This window comes from Haemorhous mexicanus, chromosome 8 (assembly GCF_027477595.1).
Source record: "Haemorhous mexicanus isolate bHaeMex1 chromosome 8, bHaeMex1.pri, whole genome shotgun sequence".
NCBI classification, from domain to species: domain Eukaryota; kingdom Metazoa; phylum Chordata; class Aves; order Passeriformes; family Fringillidae; genus Haemorhous; species Haemorhous mexicanus.
This window is the reverse complement of record NC_082348.1, coordinates 1,344,314-1,356,772: the sequence shown is the minus strand read 5'-3', so window position 1 is coordinate 1,356,772 and position 12,459 is coordinate 1,344,314.

Here is a 12,459-nt window from a genome sequence, read left to right as displayed (position 1 = left end):
GGGCAGAGGCTGGACATGCAGAGTGCCCATGGAGAGGGCATCGTGTGGCAGGAGGCAGCAGGTGACTCCTGGTGGCCTTTCTGCTGTCCCCCTGGGGCCACTTTCTGTACCAACCCTCACCCAAACTCTGCAGGGACAAAAGAAAAGGGAAAGGGAAAGGGAAAGGGAAAGGAAAAGGGAAAGGAAAAGGAAAAGGGAAAGGGAAAGGGAAAGGGAAAGGGAAAGGAAAAGGAAAAGGAAAAGGAAAAGGAAAAGGAAAAGGAAAAGGAAAAGGAAAAGGAAAAGGAAAAGGAAAAGGAAAAGGAAAAGGAAAAGGAAAAGAACCAAATCAGAAAGAAAAGAAAGGGAAAAAAGGGATGAAAGCAGAGGAAGCTGCTCCAGGAGCACTGAGGGTGGCTAGGACATCCAACTGCTCCCTAAAGGAAAAGGGATAATTTTCCTTCCAGAACACCAAAGAATGGGGGAATGAAGAGACAGAAGATGAGTTATGAAAGAGTCACCCACTCTTTCGGGCCACTACCCACATTTTGTGCTCACAGACTCTGCACACAAACCAGAGACAGATGCCACCTCCCCTTTCTTGGTCTTTTTTCCCCCTCCTCTTCTCCTTCCTCTCACTTTTTTCCCTGCCCCTGCTTTTTGTCAGGTTTTGGGGAGCTCTTTTTTTATCCCTCAGTCTGTTCCCACCACTTGGCTGATGTGACACCCTGTCCACTGGGCAGCTCTCATTGTCTGGGGAGGGAGTGTCCCAGCACTGTCACCTCTAAGGGACAAACACAAGCTGTGGCACACAGAATGGGAAATAAAAGAGAGTAACAACATTCCCAGGAAAAACAGAAACAAACAACAATAACAACAACAAAAAACAAAACAAAGCAAGACAAAAAAAAACCAAAAAAAACCCCACACGCCGTCCTTATCCGAATTTAACTAGTTACTATAGTAAAAATTTGGGATTTCCCCTCTTCCCACTCTTTTTGTCTGGTACAAAAGTGGGTAATGAGGGAGCTGCTGAAATTCAGTGCAGAGGAACGAGAGGCACTGGTGAAAAGGAGACAGCCAAGGCAAGGCCAGAGGAGCTTTTGGAGGAGAAGGAAGAGGGAAGAGGAGCAGGGCCACGAGCTGCAGGAGAGGAAACAGCCTCAGGCTGGCCTGGGGGAGGTGTAGGGTGAATGTTGGGATCAGTTTTTTCAGGGCAGGGTTGTAAAGCACTGCAGTGGGCTGCCCAGGGCAGTGCGGGGTCCCCATCCCTGGAGGTGGCACTTGGGGACACGGGTCACTGGTGACCACGGTGGTGGTGCTGGCTGATGTTGGACTGGGTGATCCTAAAGGTCTTTTCCAACCCTAACAATTCCATGGCTCATCCCACAAGGATCCTTCCCACGCTCTCCCCGTGGCTCTGGCTCACCCAGCTCCTCTTCCCCACCTCCCTTAACCCCAGCTCATTCTTCACTTCTGTGCATCTCCCACACCACCTTCTCCTGCAAGGAACTGGGTTCCATTTGGAATTCCTGGAATCCTTCTCCTCCCACCCAGCCCAGCACCACCAGCTGTCCCCTCTGCCACCCCCAGGTCACACATCTCCTTTACCCACAGCAGAGCAGAGCTGTTGTCCCATGGGATGGAGCCTTTCTCCCCGTGTGGGGAGCAGGGAGAGGGAGGAGCAGCTGCTCCTGCTGGCCCAAGATGCTCCACGCCAAAGCAGCAGGAGAATATTCCAGCCCTAATTGCCAGCAGGCTCCTGGGAGATGAATGCCTGGCTGAGGCTTCATCATTAACCTCCACTGGTCATTAAGGCCCAAGAAATGCCAAGAGCTGAGGGTGTTTTGATCCCTCTCTGATGAACAAAAGAGAGAGGAGGGAAAAGAAACCCCACCAGGTTATGAAATGTCTCCTAATGGGAAAATCAGTTCCCATTGCTCAGAGGAGATCACCCAAGGAATGGACACCCCAACTAATTCCCAGTACAGAAATTCCACCCGTCAACTTTGAAGTGTGGAGGGAATTTGGCATAAAGGGCTCCAAAAGCACTTCACAAAAATGGGAGTGAACATTTACATGTCAAGTGTGGTCCCCAAGAAGGTCCTGTCCAGGAGAAGGTCCCCTAAGCCCCTGAGGGACAAGTGGAGAATGTAACCACAAGAACCTGGGCAAACAAAATGCAAATCCAAATCAATAATGGGATTTGGCTGGAAAATCCTCCCATAATCCACATTTCTCTTTGGGAATGGAGATGTAACTCTGTAGTTGTCAAGGTTTACTGGAGTCACGAGTGAGGAGCATCACTGGGATTTTCCTCCAGGACCTGCTTCAATCCAGGTGTCTGCTGCTGCTTCAGGTCACCCAGCAAATCCCAATAATTATCCCAAGAAAAGTATCATCTTGATCTCCAAAGGAGTGTTTTCACAAGGTTTTTTGCAAAATTCCAGCCTGGAATTCTTTTACTGCCCTGCCTGGCTGGGTATCTCTGTCTTTGCAGGGATATCAAAGTGCATTAAGAGCAGAAACCTGCAGGGATGTGGAGACACGGGGGCAGCTCCCGCTGTCTGCAGGGATCAATGGGAAAGGATGCATTATGTAAGCTGGGAAAAGAGTGCCTGGGGAAGCACTGAAACCACAGCCTGGAGAGGGACCCCCATAAAGCACAAACCTCAGGAGAAACAGGATCCAGGGAAAGCCAAGAGGAGGTTACAGCTTCCTCCTGGCAGGAAAAGGTGTCACAGCCCCGAGCTGAGCGCTGCACACTGCCAGGATTCAAGGGACCTTCACTGAAGGATGGTAAATCTCTCATTTGGGAAGAGAAAAGGTTTTCCCTGGAGCGTGCTGCTCATCATGGAAGTGCCAAGGAGAGGGAATGCTGAGGGTTTGTTGTTCAGTGGGAACGGGACGGGTGCAACCAGCAGGGTGTGTTTTCCTCAGAACCTTCCAGTGTTTCACACCCCCCTCCCCAGCGTCCCTCTGCAAACACAGGGCTTGGAGTGGGGACACTCAGGGACACCCAGGGACACTCAGGGACACTCAGGGACCACGGCAATGCTGGCACCAAAATTCCCAACAGCCCCGAGGGAGCAGCACCTCCCACGGAAGGGGTGAGGTGTGAAAGGTCCCAAAATCCCACAGGGTTTGTACCAGGGCAGAGAATGGGGCCAGGAGGGATCTCCAACTTCTCTCCCTGTCCTTTAGGAAAGTTTCCCATTTTTATTCGAGGGAAAGGGGAAGGCAGGCAAGGCCTTGCTGTTCCCAATCCCTTTTTATCTGGAGACCTCATTACCAGCAGCCAAAAATTAAAACCACAGAGGAAAGACACGTTCTCATTCCCACTCTCTAAATTCCCTCACTTGTCAAATTATCCATCAGTCATTACCAAAATGCTTATTTGGGATATGGGGAAGGAATTGCTGGCTGAGCTGGAATTGCCAGAGCAGCTGGGGCTGCCCCTGGATCCCTGGCAGTGCCCAAGCCAGGCTGGACACTGGGGCTGGAGCAGCCTGGGACAGTGGGAGGTGTCCCTGATGGAACTGGATGAGCTTTGAAGTCCCTTCCAACCCAAACCAGTCTGGGATTCTGGGATTCTTTTTATCCCACTTGACTATCAGCCAAAACCCCTCTTAACAGCAGATCTTTTTTAACACAGTGAGTAGCTCAAGAATTTTAGATTTTACTTTCCTAGAGCTCTGCTTGATTATTTTTTAAAGCCAATTTGGAAGATTATTCACATCAGGCTTCCCCCCCAACCCTGAAACCAACAGGAAGGAATTCAGGAGTTCTCTTTTTCCCAGCACTGTGGGGCCCCCAGAACCCAAGGGGTTTAGGATAAAAAGCTATTTCTGTTCCTTCAGAGAACAGAACACTTTTGAGCACGGAGTCCCCAGTAATCTCTGCTCCCTCCAGAGCCCATGTGTGTGCTGGTGTCCATAGAAACGCCAGCACAGCCCCCTCTCCTCCCTGGGAAAGGAAAACTGGGGGCACTGGGAGGAGGAGCTGGGAATGGGGCTGCCCTCGGAGCTCCAATCCCGGGCTGAACTCAGGCTGGGTCAGGTCTGCAGGACTCCTGAATTCCAGGCTCCTCCTTGCAGGAATGGGGACAGCAAGAGCACCATACCCTATATATCTATTTTTTAATATATATTTTTTAAATAGCCTTTTAAATATATATATTTTCATGTTTGTAAAGGTATTTTTTAATTCCTTCCTTTTAAATATTGAAGGGGGACAGCAAGAGCATCATGAATTCATATCCTAAATATCTATGTATATATATCTCTATATATATCTATATGTATAGATATATCCATATCTATCTATATATAGATATACATTTACACACACACCTATATATAAAAAACTATATATATATTTACATGTTTGTAGAGGTATTTTTAAATTCTTTCCTATTAGATATTGAGGGGGACAGCAAGAGCATCATGCATTCGTGTCTATATATCTACGTATACATATCTTTATATATATCTATATATATAGATAGATATTCACACACATATATATATATATATATTTATAACCTTTTCACTATATATACTTACATGTTTGCAAAGGTGTTTTTTCATTCTTATCTATTGAATATTGAAGTGGAACAGCAAGAGCATCATGAATTCATATCCTATATATCTATATCTATATCTATTTATATCTATGTTTATATATATAGAGATATATATTTACACATGTATATATTTATAACCTTTTTAATATCTATAATTACATGTTTGTAAAGGTATTTTTTAATTCTTTCCTATTAGATATTGAAAGGGACAGCAAGAGCATTGTGCATTCATACCCTATATATATATATTTATTCCCATATATATATTTTTTTTTTAACATGTTTGCAAAGGTATTTTTTCATTCCTACCTATTAAATATTGAAGGAGGACAGCAAGAACTTTGTGTATTCACATCCTATATATATTTTTTTAATACATTTATATGCTTTTATATGTATATCTTTGCATGTTTGTAAAGGTATTTTTTAATTCTTTCCTATTAGATATTGAAGGGGACAGCAAGAGCATTGTGCATTCATACCCTATATATATATATATATATATTTACATTTATACACAAATATATTTGTATATTGGAATATTTCTGTATTTCTATTTATATGATGCATTTTTAATCCCCGTATTTCCTGTCTGTGCAGGTATTTTGTCACTGTCCCTCTCGAACCTCCCCCATTCACATCCTGCTCCCATTCTGCTGCTCTGAGCACGGAGATGCTCGTTGGGATAACAGAGCTCGACTAAAGGGAATTAATTTTATAGGTCACGCTGCACAGAGCCACGTAAACAAACACCCACAGCCGCCACAGACACACGGATCACTCCCAAATCCCCCAAATTTGGGGTGAGGAGCAGCCAAATCCTATTTTCTCTCCACTCCTGCGTCGCTCTCTATTAATATCCGACTTTTCCTGGGTGACTTTGGGCTCTGTGCAAAGCCCAGCCTGGTTGCCATGGCGACAGTAAGCCGGCCAGCACATCTGCTGGGAGCAGGACCCGGCTTTGGGAAGGCACCATCCCAGCCCCACGGAGGGATCCCGCTCAGCCCCGCAATTCCAGGAGCTCCAATTCCAACTCCAATTCCAGGAGGTGCTGCTGAGCTCCAGCCCACCCCCCTCCCCGCGCTGGGGACACGGATGGTGCCCCAATTCCACGCGTGGTGACACCTCAGCATGGACATCCCCCCTGAGGCTCCAAACCTGGCCAGAATTCAGCAGCTGGGGGGTTTTTCCCTGGAAAACCACGGCCGCCGTGGGGATGTGCTTGCAAACACAGCACACACAGGATCGCCTCCCAGCAGAGCCCCGAGTGAGAGCTTAATTGGGGAATCAATTAGAGCAGGAAGAAACATTCAATTAAGCCTCCTGGTGCCACGGAGATTCCCGGGCACGCAGCATTCCAGAGGAAAAACGGGAATGTGCAGGAGGCTGCGGGCTCCAGCACGGCCTGGCGATGACAGAACTGAGGAGAGAAGCCAATTTTCCTACTCCTTGCTTTATCATTAAAAGCAAAAAGAAAAATCCATTTCATTTCCTGGTATTTCAGCCTGGTGAAGGTTGATGGAGTCACAGAATCTCCTGAGCTGGAAGGGACCCACAGGATCATGGATCCAGCTCCTGGCCCTGCACAGACACCCCAAAACCCCACCCTGGGCACCCCTGGCAGTGCTGTCCAAACCCTCCTGGAGCTCTTGGAAATGTGCCATTCCCTGGGGAGCCTGGGCAGTGCCAGCACCCTCTGGGGGAAGAGCCTTGCCCTAAATCCAACCTGGCCCAGCTCCACAAAGGACATGCTCCAAGTGCATCCATTTCCTGCCAGGAAAGCCTGGGCAAGGTCCCACCTGAGCATCCCAGGGCTCTGACCTCCTCCACATGGGCAGCATCCTGGAGGAGCTGATGGAGGGATGTCCTCTGCATGTCCTGGAACCCTTGGGCCCACCTGGACCTTCCACACTGGGAGCTGTAGGGAAGCAGGGCTGGACTCCTCATTTTCCCAGGATTTCCTCCCCGAGGTCTCTGCAGCCATTCCAAAATGCCAGCCCTGCCCCTTGGTGGGATGGTTCCTCTGCAGCTGCCAGGGTCAATTCCATGGAAGATCCCCAGTCCATCACAGGGAATTCCTGCCATGGATTGTCCCAGTGCAGCCCTGCCACCTTTGCCCTGCAGGGAGCAAACCATCCCTAAAAATCACCTGGAATTGACCTCAGGCCATGAGGACTGACAGAACAGCAGGATCAAGTGTCCCAGGCCAGGCTGGACCCTGGGCTTGGAGCAGCCAGGGACAGTGGGAGGTGTCCCTGCCATGGCAGGGGGCTGGGATGGGAGGGCATTTAAGTCCCTTGCAACCCAAACCATTCCAGGATTCCATGAGTCTGTGATGTCAGCAGAAAACATTGCTCCCCCCCAAAGCTGCAAGGCCCTTTTGGAAAGCTTTTGTGAACTCTGTGGTGCTGCATGCAGGAGAAAACCCCAAACCTGAGGGAAAATCAAGCAAGACACGCTGGGAACATTCATTTCACTGCAGGCCTTAATTCCCTTCCTCGATTCAACCTAAATATTTGGATTTACAAAGTCAAATCTTGACTTTTACAAACCAAACCCACTGTTTCTTCATCAAATGGTGTAACCTGAGAGCTGGCTGAGCTGAGCACCCTGATTCCAGCAGGGATGAGGCACAGCCATGCCAGGGCTGCTGCTCTGGGGAGACAGGGCTCAGCCTTTTATTCACCTGTCAAATGCTTAAACAGCTCCTGAGTGCTGCACAGAGGAAAATAAGAGCCCAGCCTAAGGAATAATCACATTCCATGACAGTAAGCTGTATTTTAGAAATTAATGACTCATGGCAGGATTGAGCTCATCCTGAGCTAAATTACTGAACCTCTGCTCTGCTCCTCTGCAGACACGATTTTTATCCATTTAATCAGTGCTGGATTTTGAGGAATGCCTGGATCACTGCAGGCTCCCACTGGAATGGACCCTGCTCCCAGCAGCTCCAGTGGAGACCTGAGTCCCCAGGTGATGCCCTGAGGAAAAGGATTTTGAGACCAAAAAATGCAGGATTCTGGGAAGAATTCAGATGCACCTTGAAAAGTTCATCAAGAAATGATCACTGACCAGCAGAGCCCCGTGGAAACAAGGCCACAAAACTCTTTTTAAAGATTCTAAATTCTTTTGTCACAATGTCCTCAACCTTTGAAGTGTTACAGCCTGAGAGCTGCTCTGAAACAGAAAATGCTGCTCTTCTCTTCCTTGCAATATTACACAGGAAAAATATATTTAAAAAGGGGAAGCACAAGTGCTGCCAGAGATGCAGCACCAGGTGTAACTAAGTCTCAAAAGAAAATTGGCTTTAACCTCAACTATCTCTAAAGAAGCAGCAAAAACTTCCAGAAATAAACTGCACATCTAAATATAGTTTTGTGTGAAGTTGAATGTCCTTGGGCTGCTCAGGGACACTCAGTGGCTTCACTTGGAGTCTGGCACAAGCTGGGAAGGATTTCCACTGATTCCTGTGCATGTTTCAAGGAGATTTTATTACAAGGCCCTGCTGGTACCAAAAATTCCTCTGGAATCATCGAGTCCAACTCCAACCATCCCCAGCACTGCCAAGGCCACCAGTGACCCCTGTCCCCAAGTGCCACAACCACAGGGCTTTAAATCCCCCCAGGGATGGGGACTCCAGTGCCATGGGCAGCTGTGCCAGGGCTGGGAGACCTTTTCCTGAAGGAATTGCCCCAAAATCCACCCTGAGCTGCCCTGGGCCAGCCTGAGGCCGTTCCCTCTGCTCCTGTCCCTGCTCCCTGGAGCAGAGCCCGACCCCCCCGGCTGTCCCCTCCTGGCAGGGAATTCCAGAGAGGGAAAAGATCCCTGGGGATCCTCCTTTGCTCCAGGCTGAGCCCATCCCAGCTCCCTCAGGGATTCTCCAGCCCCTTCCCAGCTCCCTCAGGGATTCTCCAGCCCCTTCCCAGCTCCCTCAGGATTTCTCCAGCCACTTCCCAGCTCCCTCAGCCCCTCCTGACCCTGAGGTGTGAGGGAGAACATTCCAGAGGGAGACCCTGCCTGAGGAGGTGTCTCAATCTCACCTGCACAAGGGCTACAGTTGGGTCAATAAAAAGCAAAATGTGTAAATATTCCTCTGGGAGACATTTGGAGAGGAGGAGAAGGAGTAAAAGGAGGAGGAGGAGAAGGAGAAAAACGAGGAGGAGGAGAAAGGGACGCTGAACTTCCACCCCAGCATCCCAAGAAGTGGTGGATGCTCTGACACAACCTCTGGGTGCTTGCTGCTGTCCTGCACAGGTCACAGCTTTTGTCAGTGAAATGAATCCCATCAGAAACCACAGGGAATAAACTGATCCTGCCAGAATTCCAAGGTAAAACACCAAATCCTGTGTCACAAGGGCTGGGAACACAAACCCCCAGAAAACACAAGGAGGAGTTCTGATGCCAGCCTTGTGTGGAATCACAAGCACATGTTTCCAGCTGCCCTAATTAGTGTCTAATAATTGACTCCTGTCCCTTAAGGGGGTTCTTGGCTCTAATTGAGCAGCACCTGCCACGTCAGAGGAACAGTTCTGTGCACCCACTCCTTGCTCAAAGGCCACACTTGACCCCTTCAGTGCCAGCTCTGCTGCCAGCCTTGGCTGTGCCCGGATTTGGGGCCCATCCGGTGGGAATCTCTGCACCAGGAGTCACCCCAGGACAGCAGGGACCCCACTCCCTCTGGGGGTGTTTAACATCATCCCACTGATTCCCAGCACACCCCTGGGTGTTCCTGGCAGTACAGGACTCCCCCTGTGCTCTCCAGAGCAGCATCTCCCCCAGCAGAGAGGGCACTGCCAGCTTCTCACGTGGAGAGGCTGGAGCTGGCAGCTCTGTCCTTGAGGACACACACTCCACAGACCCTCTCTGCTTCCCACCACACGGTGTGGACAAAAACAAACGCAAATCCAAAAGCTCCTCCAAACGTTATTCCCTTCCTAAATTAGATTGAGCAATGGATCGAAACCAGAAATTAAATGCAACATAATGAAAAGTCGGGTAATGAGTTCAAATCCCAGGGAGCTGCGTCTCTCCTGGCACAGAAGGAAACCAAGGATGTCATTTCCATAGGCACTGTGGGCTTGGGCAAGAAGCTGGTGCTCAGTTTTTCATGGATACAAGATCTACAAACGATTTAAACTCCTTTGGGACACTGGTTACAGATCTCACTACAGAATTCCCATTTGTTTTTAAATTAGACCTACAAGCACCACAGTGCTCCCTGAAGCTGATCCCTGCTGGTGGGACTTTCTGTTCCACTTCTGCTTGCAGAGCCTGATTGTTGTGAGGGAAAACTTCCCTGTGGGAAGGTAAAGGACAGGGAAAACATCCCATCACCTGATTTTCCTGCTCTTAATTGGAAAGGCCCCTCCAGTGTGGATGGGGGAATGACCCCCCCAGGGGGATCAGAAGAGAAGTGAGTTCCCCAAAACCAGACAAAGACAGAGGGCTGGCTTCCAAAATTCCAGGTCATGTCCTGCTCCCTTGGACACCAGGTGATGCCAAGGACCCTCTGCCCAAACCACCAACCCCGAATTCCCAGGTAGCACAAATCCACCTCTGGAAGCAGCTCCCTTGCCAGGCTGAGAGCTGCTCCAGGACATCTCCCAGGAGCACCCACGGCAGCATCTCCTCAACCCTCCAGCATAACCCAAAACTGCCTTTCTGCTCGTTTATCCTTGTTTCAACTCCAGTCTGCACGGCTCAGATCGCCCTGCACGTCAGACTCTTCCCAAGACTCTCACATGTCACTCTGGAAACGGGGACTGCCAGCCCCAAACGGCTGCTCCGGGCCGGGGCCGTGACAAGGAGGTGCCAGCAGGCAAATGAAACCTCCCTGGGTTATTTAAATCCCTTCTGTGACAGAGCAACCTCCACGTCCTGAGCACAGCACGCTGCCATGCGTGGCAAGTGTCCCTGGATCCACCAAGGGCCCAGCTCTGCTTCCCCTGAGCCTCCTGCCATTCCTGCTGGAGTCCCTGGGCAATCTGGGATGCAGGTTCATGCTCTGGGGAATGCTGCACACGCTGGACTTGGGAAGGAAATTGAGAATATTTACTGCAAACAGCGTTTTTGAGCTGAGGGTGATGCTTCAGGGGACTGGGGATGTCAGTCTGTGTCTGAGCAGGGACAGCTGCAGGCAGAGTGGGAGACTGGGAACAGGGATGGAAAAGGGGAGCAAGGAAGGAAAAGGGAGGCAGAGAAGGAAAGGGGGAATGTTAGCAGGAGGTTCCACGCTGATAGCTCCCGGTGCTCCTGCAGTGCATGGGGCTGCTGTGCAACCAGCTCTGAGCAGCCCCAACCTCAGATGCCGATGCTCTTGACACACTTAAAACCATTTTCTCCCCCAGAAATCCTCAAGTCAGGAGATCAAGAGATCACTAAAACCTCAGCTTCCATTCCCTACGCCCAGTGCATCTCCCGGTGTCCCGGGGAATAGGGAGGAAATGCCCAGCGGGTCAGTCACGGCCGGGAGCCCAAGGCGAGGACGATCCGTGCGTTCCTCCGGCCTCAGCCGGGCTCTGGGGCCGCTCCCAGCCCCGAACTCCGCGGTTCAGCTCCCGCAACTCCAGCGGTGCCGGAGCCGGAGCATCCCCGGGCAGCGGCACCGCCGCGCTCCGCACGGGGGTCCCGGCCCCACCGAGACGGAGCCGCCCGAGCCCCGGAGCCCCCCGGCCGTGCCCGAGCCCCGGAGCCCCCCGGCCGTGCCCGAGCCCCGGCGCTGACCTGCCGCAGGATGAAGCTGGTGGAGGTGGTGCTGCCGTCCGAGCGCTTCAGGCGGCTGCGGCGCGTCGCGGTGCCCCTCGTCACCTGCCCGGGGACAAAGCATCAAGGTCGTGTCACCGCCCCGGCCCCGGCCCCGCCGCCCCCGGCCCCGCACGCACCGCGGCCATGGCTCCGCGCTCCCCGGTCCCGCTCCCCGCGCTCCCGGGCGCTCTCCGGGCGCAGCGGAGCCGCCGCCGGGGCGGAGCGCGCTGGGGAGGGGGCGGCGGGCGGGGGGCGGCCCCGGGGCGGGGCTGGGACGGCAAAACCCCCGGAGCACGGCACCGGGCCGGTTCCAACCGGGGGGCGAGCCCGGAGCCCCGCTGTGCGCTGGGGACGGGCTGGGAGAGAGAGCTGGGGGTGCTCACCTGGAGAGGGGAAGGATCCAGGGCTCCAGGAGAGCTGGAGAGGGACTGGGGACAAGGCATGGAGGGACAGGACCCAGGGAATGGCTCCCACTGCCAGAGGGCAGGGATGGATGGGAGACTGGGAATTCCCAGAGCAGCTGTGGCTGCCTCTGGATCCCTGGCAGTATCCCAGGCCAGGATGGACACTGGGGCTTGGAGCAGCCTGGGACAGTGGGAGGTGTCCCTGCCATGGCAGGGGTGGCCCTGGATGGGATTTAAGGTCCGTTCCTTGGGGGATGCCCTGGGCAAGCAGTGCCCTCTGAGCCCACCGGGCCCCTCCAGCCGAGCCCTGCCCAGCCCTTCCCACATCCATCAGCACCGACCGACGGCGACTCCCAGCCCGGGAGAGAGCTTCATGCCCAGGGCACGGAGGAAAACAAGCTAAATCAGGAGACGATGAGTCGGAATAAAATCCGAGGAAGATTTGGAAGCGGGACCTGGATTTCCGGCTTCCCACTGCCGAGCTTCACCTACAGGCACATCACACCTCCCACCGGGATGAGCAGGAGGAGCAGTGTGCACATCCTCACTCACACCTGCACGCTCTGAGCACAGCCAGCCATCCTCCTGCCTCGCTCCAGACACCAAATCCTGCCATTCCTGGGCTGAAAGGAGCAGCCTGGTTTCTCTGTCCGAGGTGAATGTGGGTCACCGAGGCTGTAGTCTAAATGAGATTATTTTTACATTCAGTTTCATCACTGAATTGGTCCTAGGAAGGCACTTCTGTTG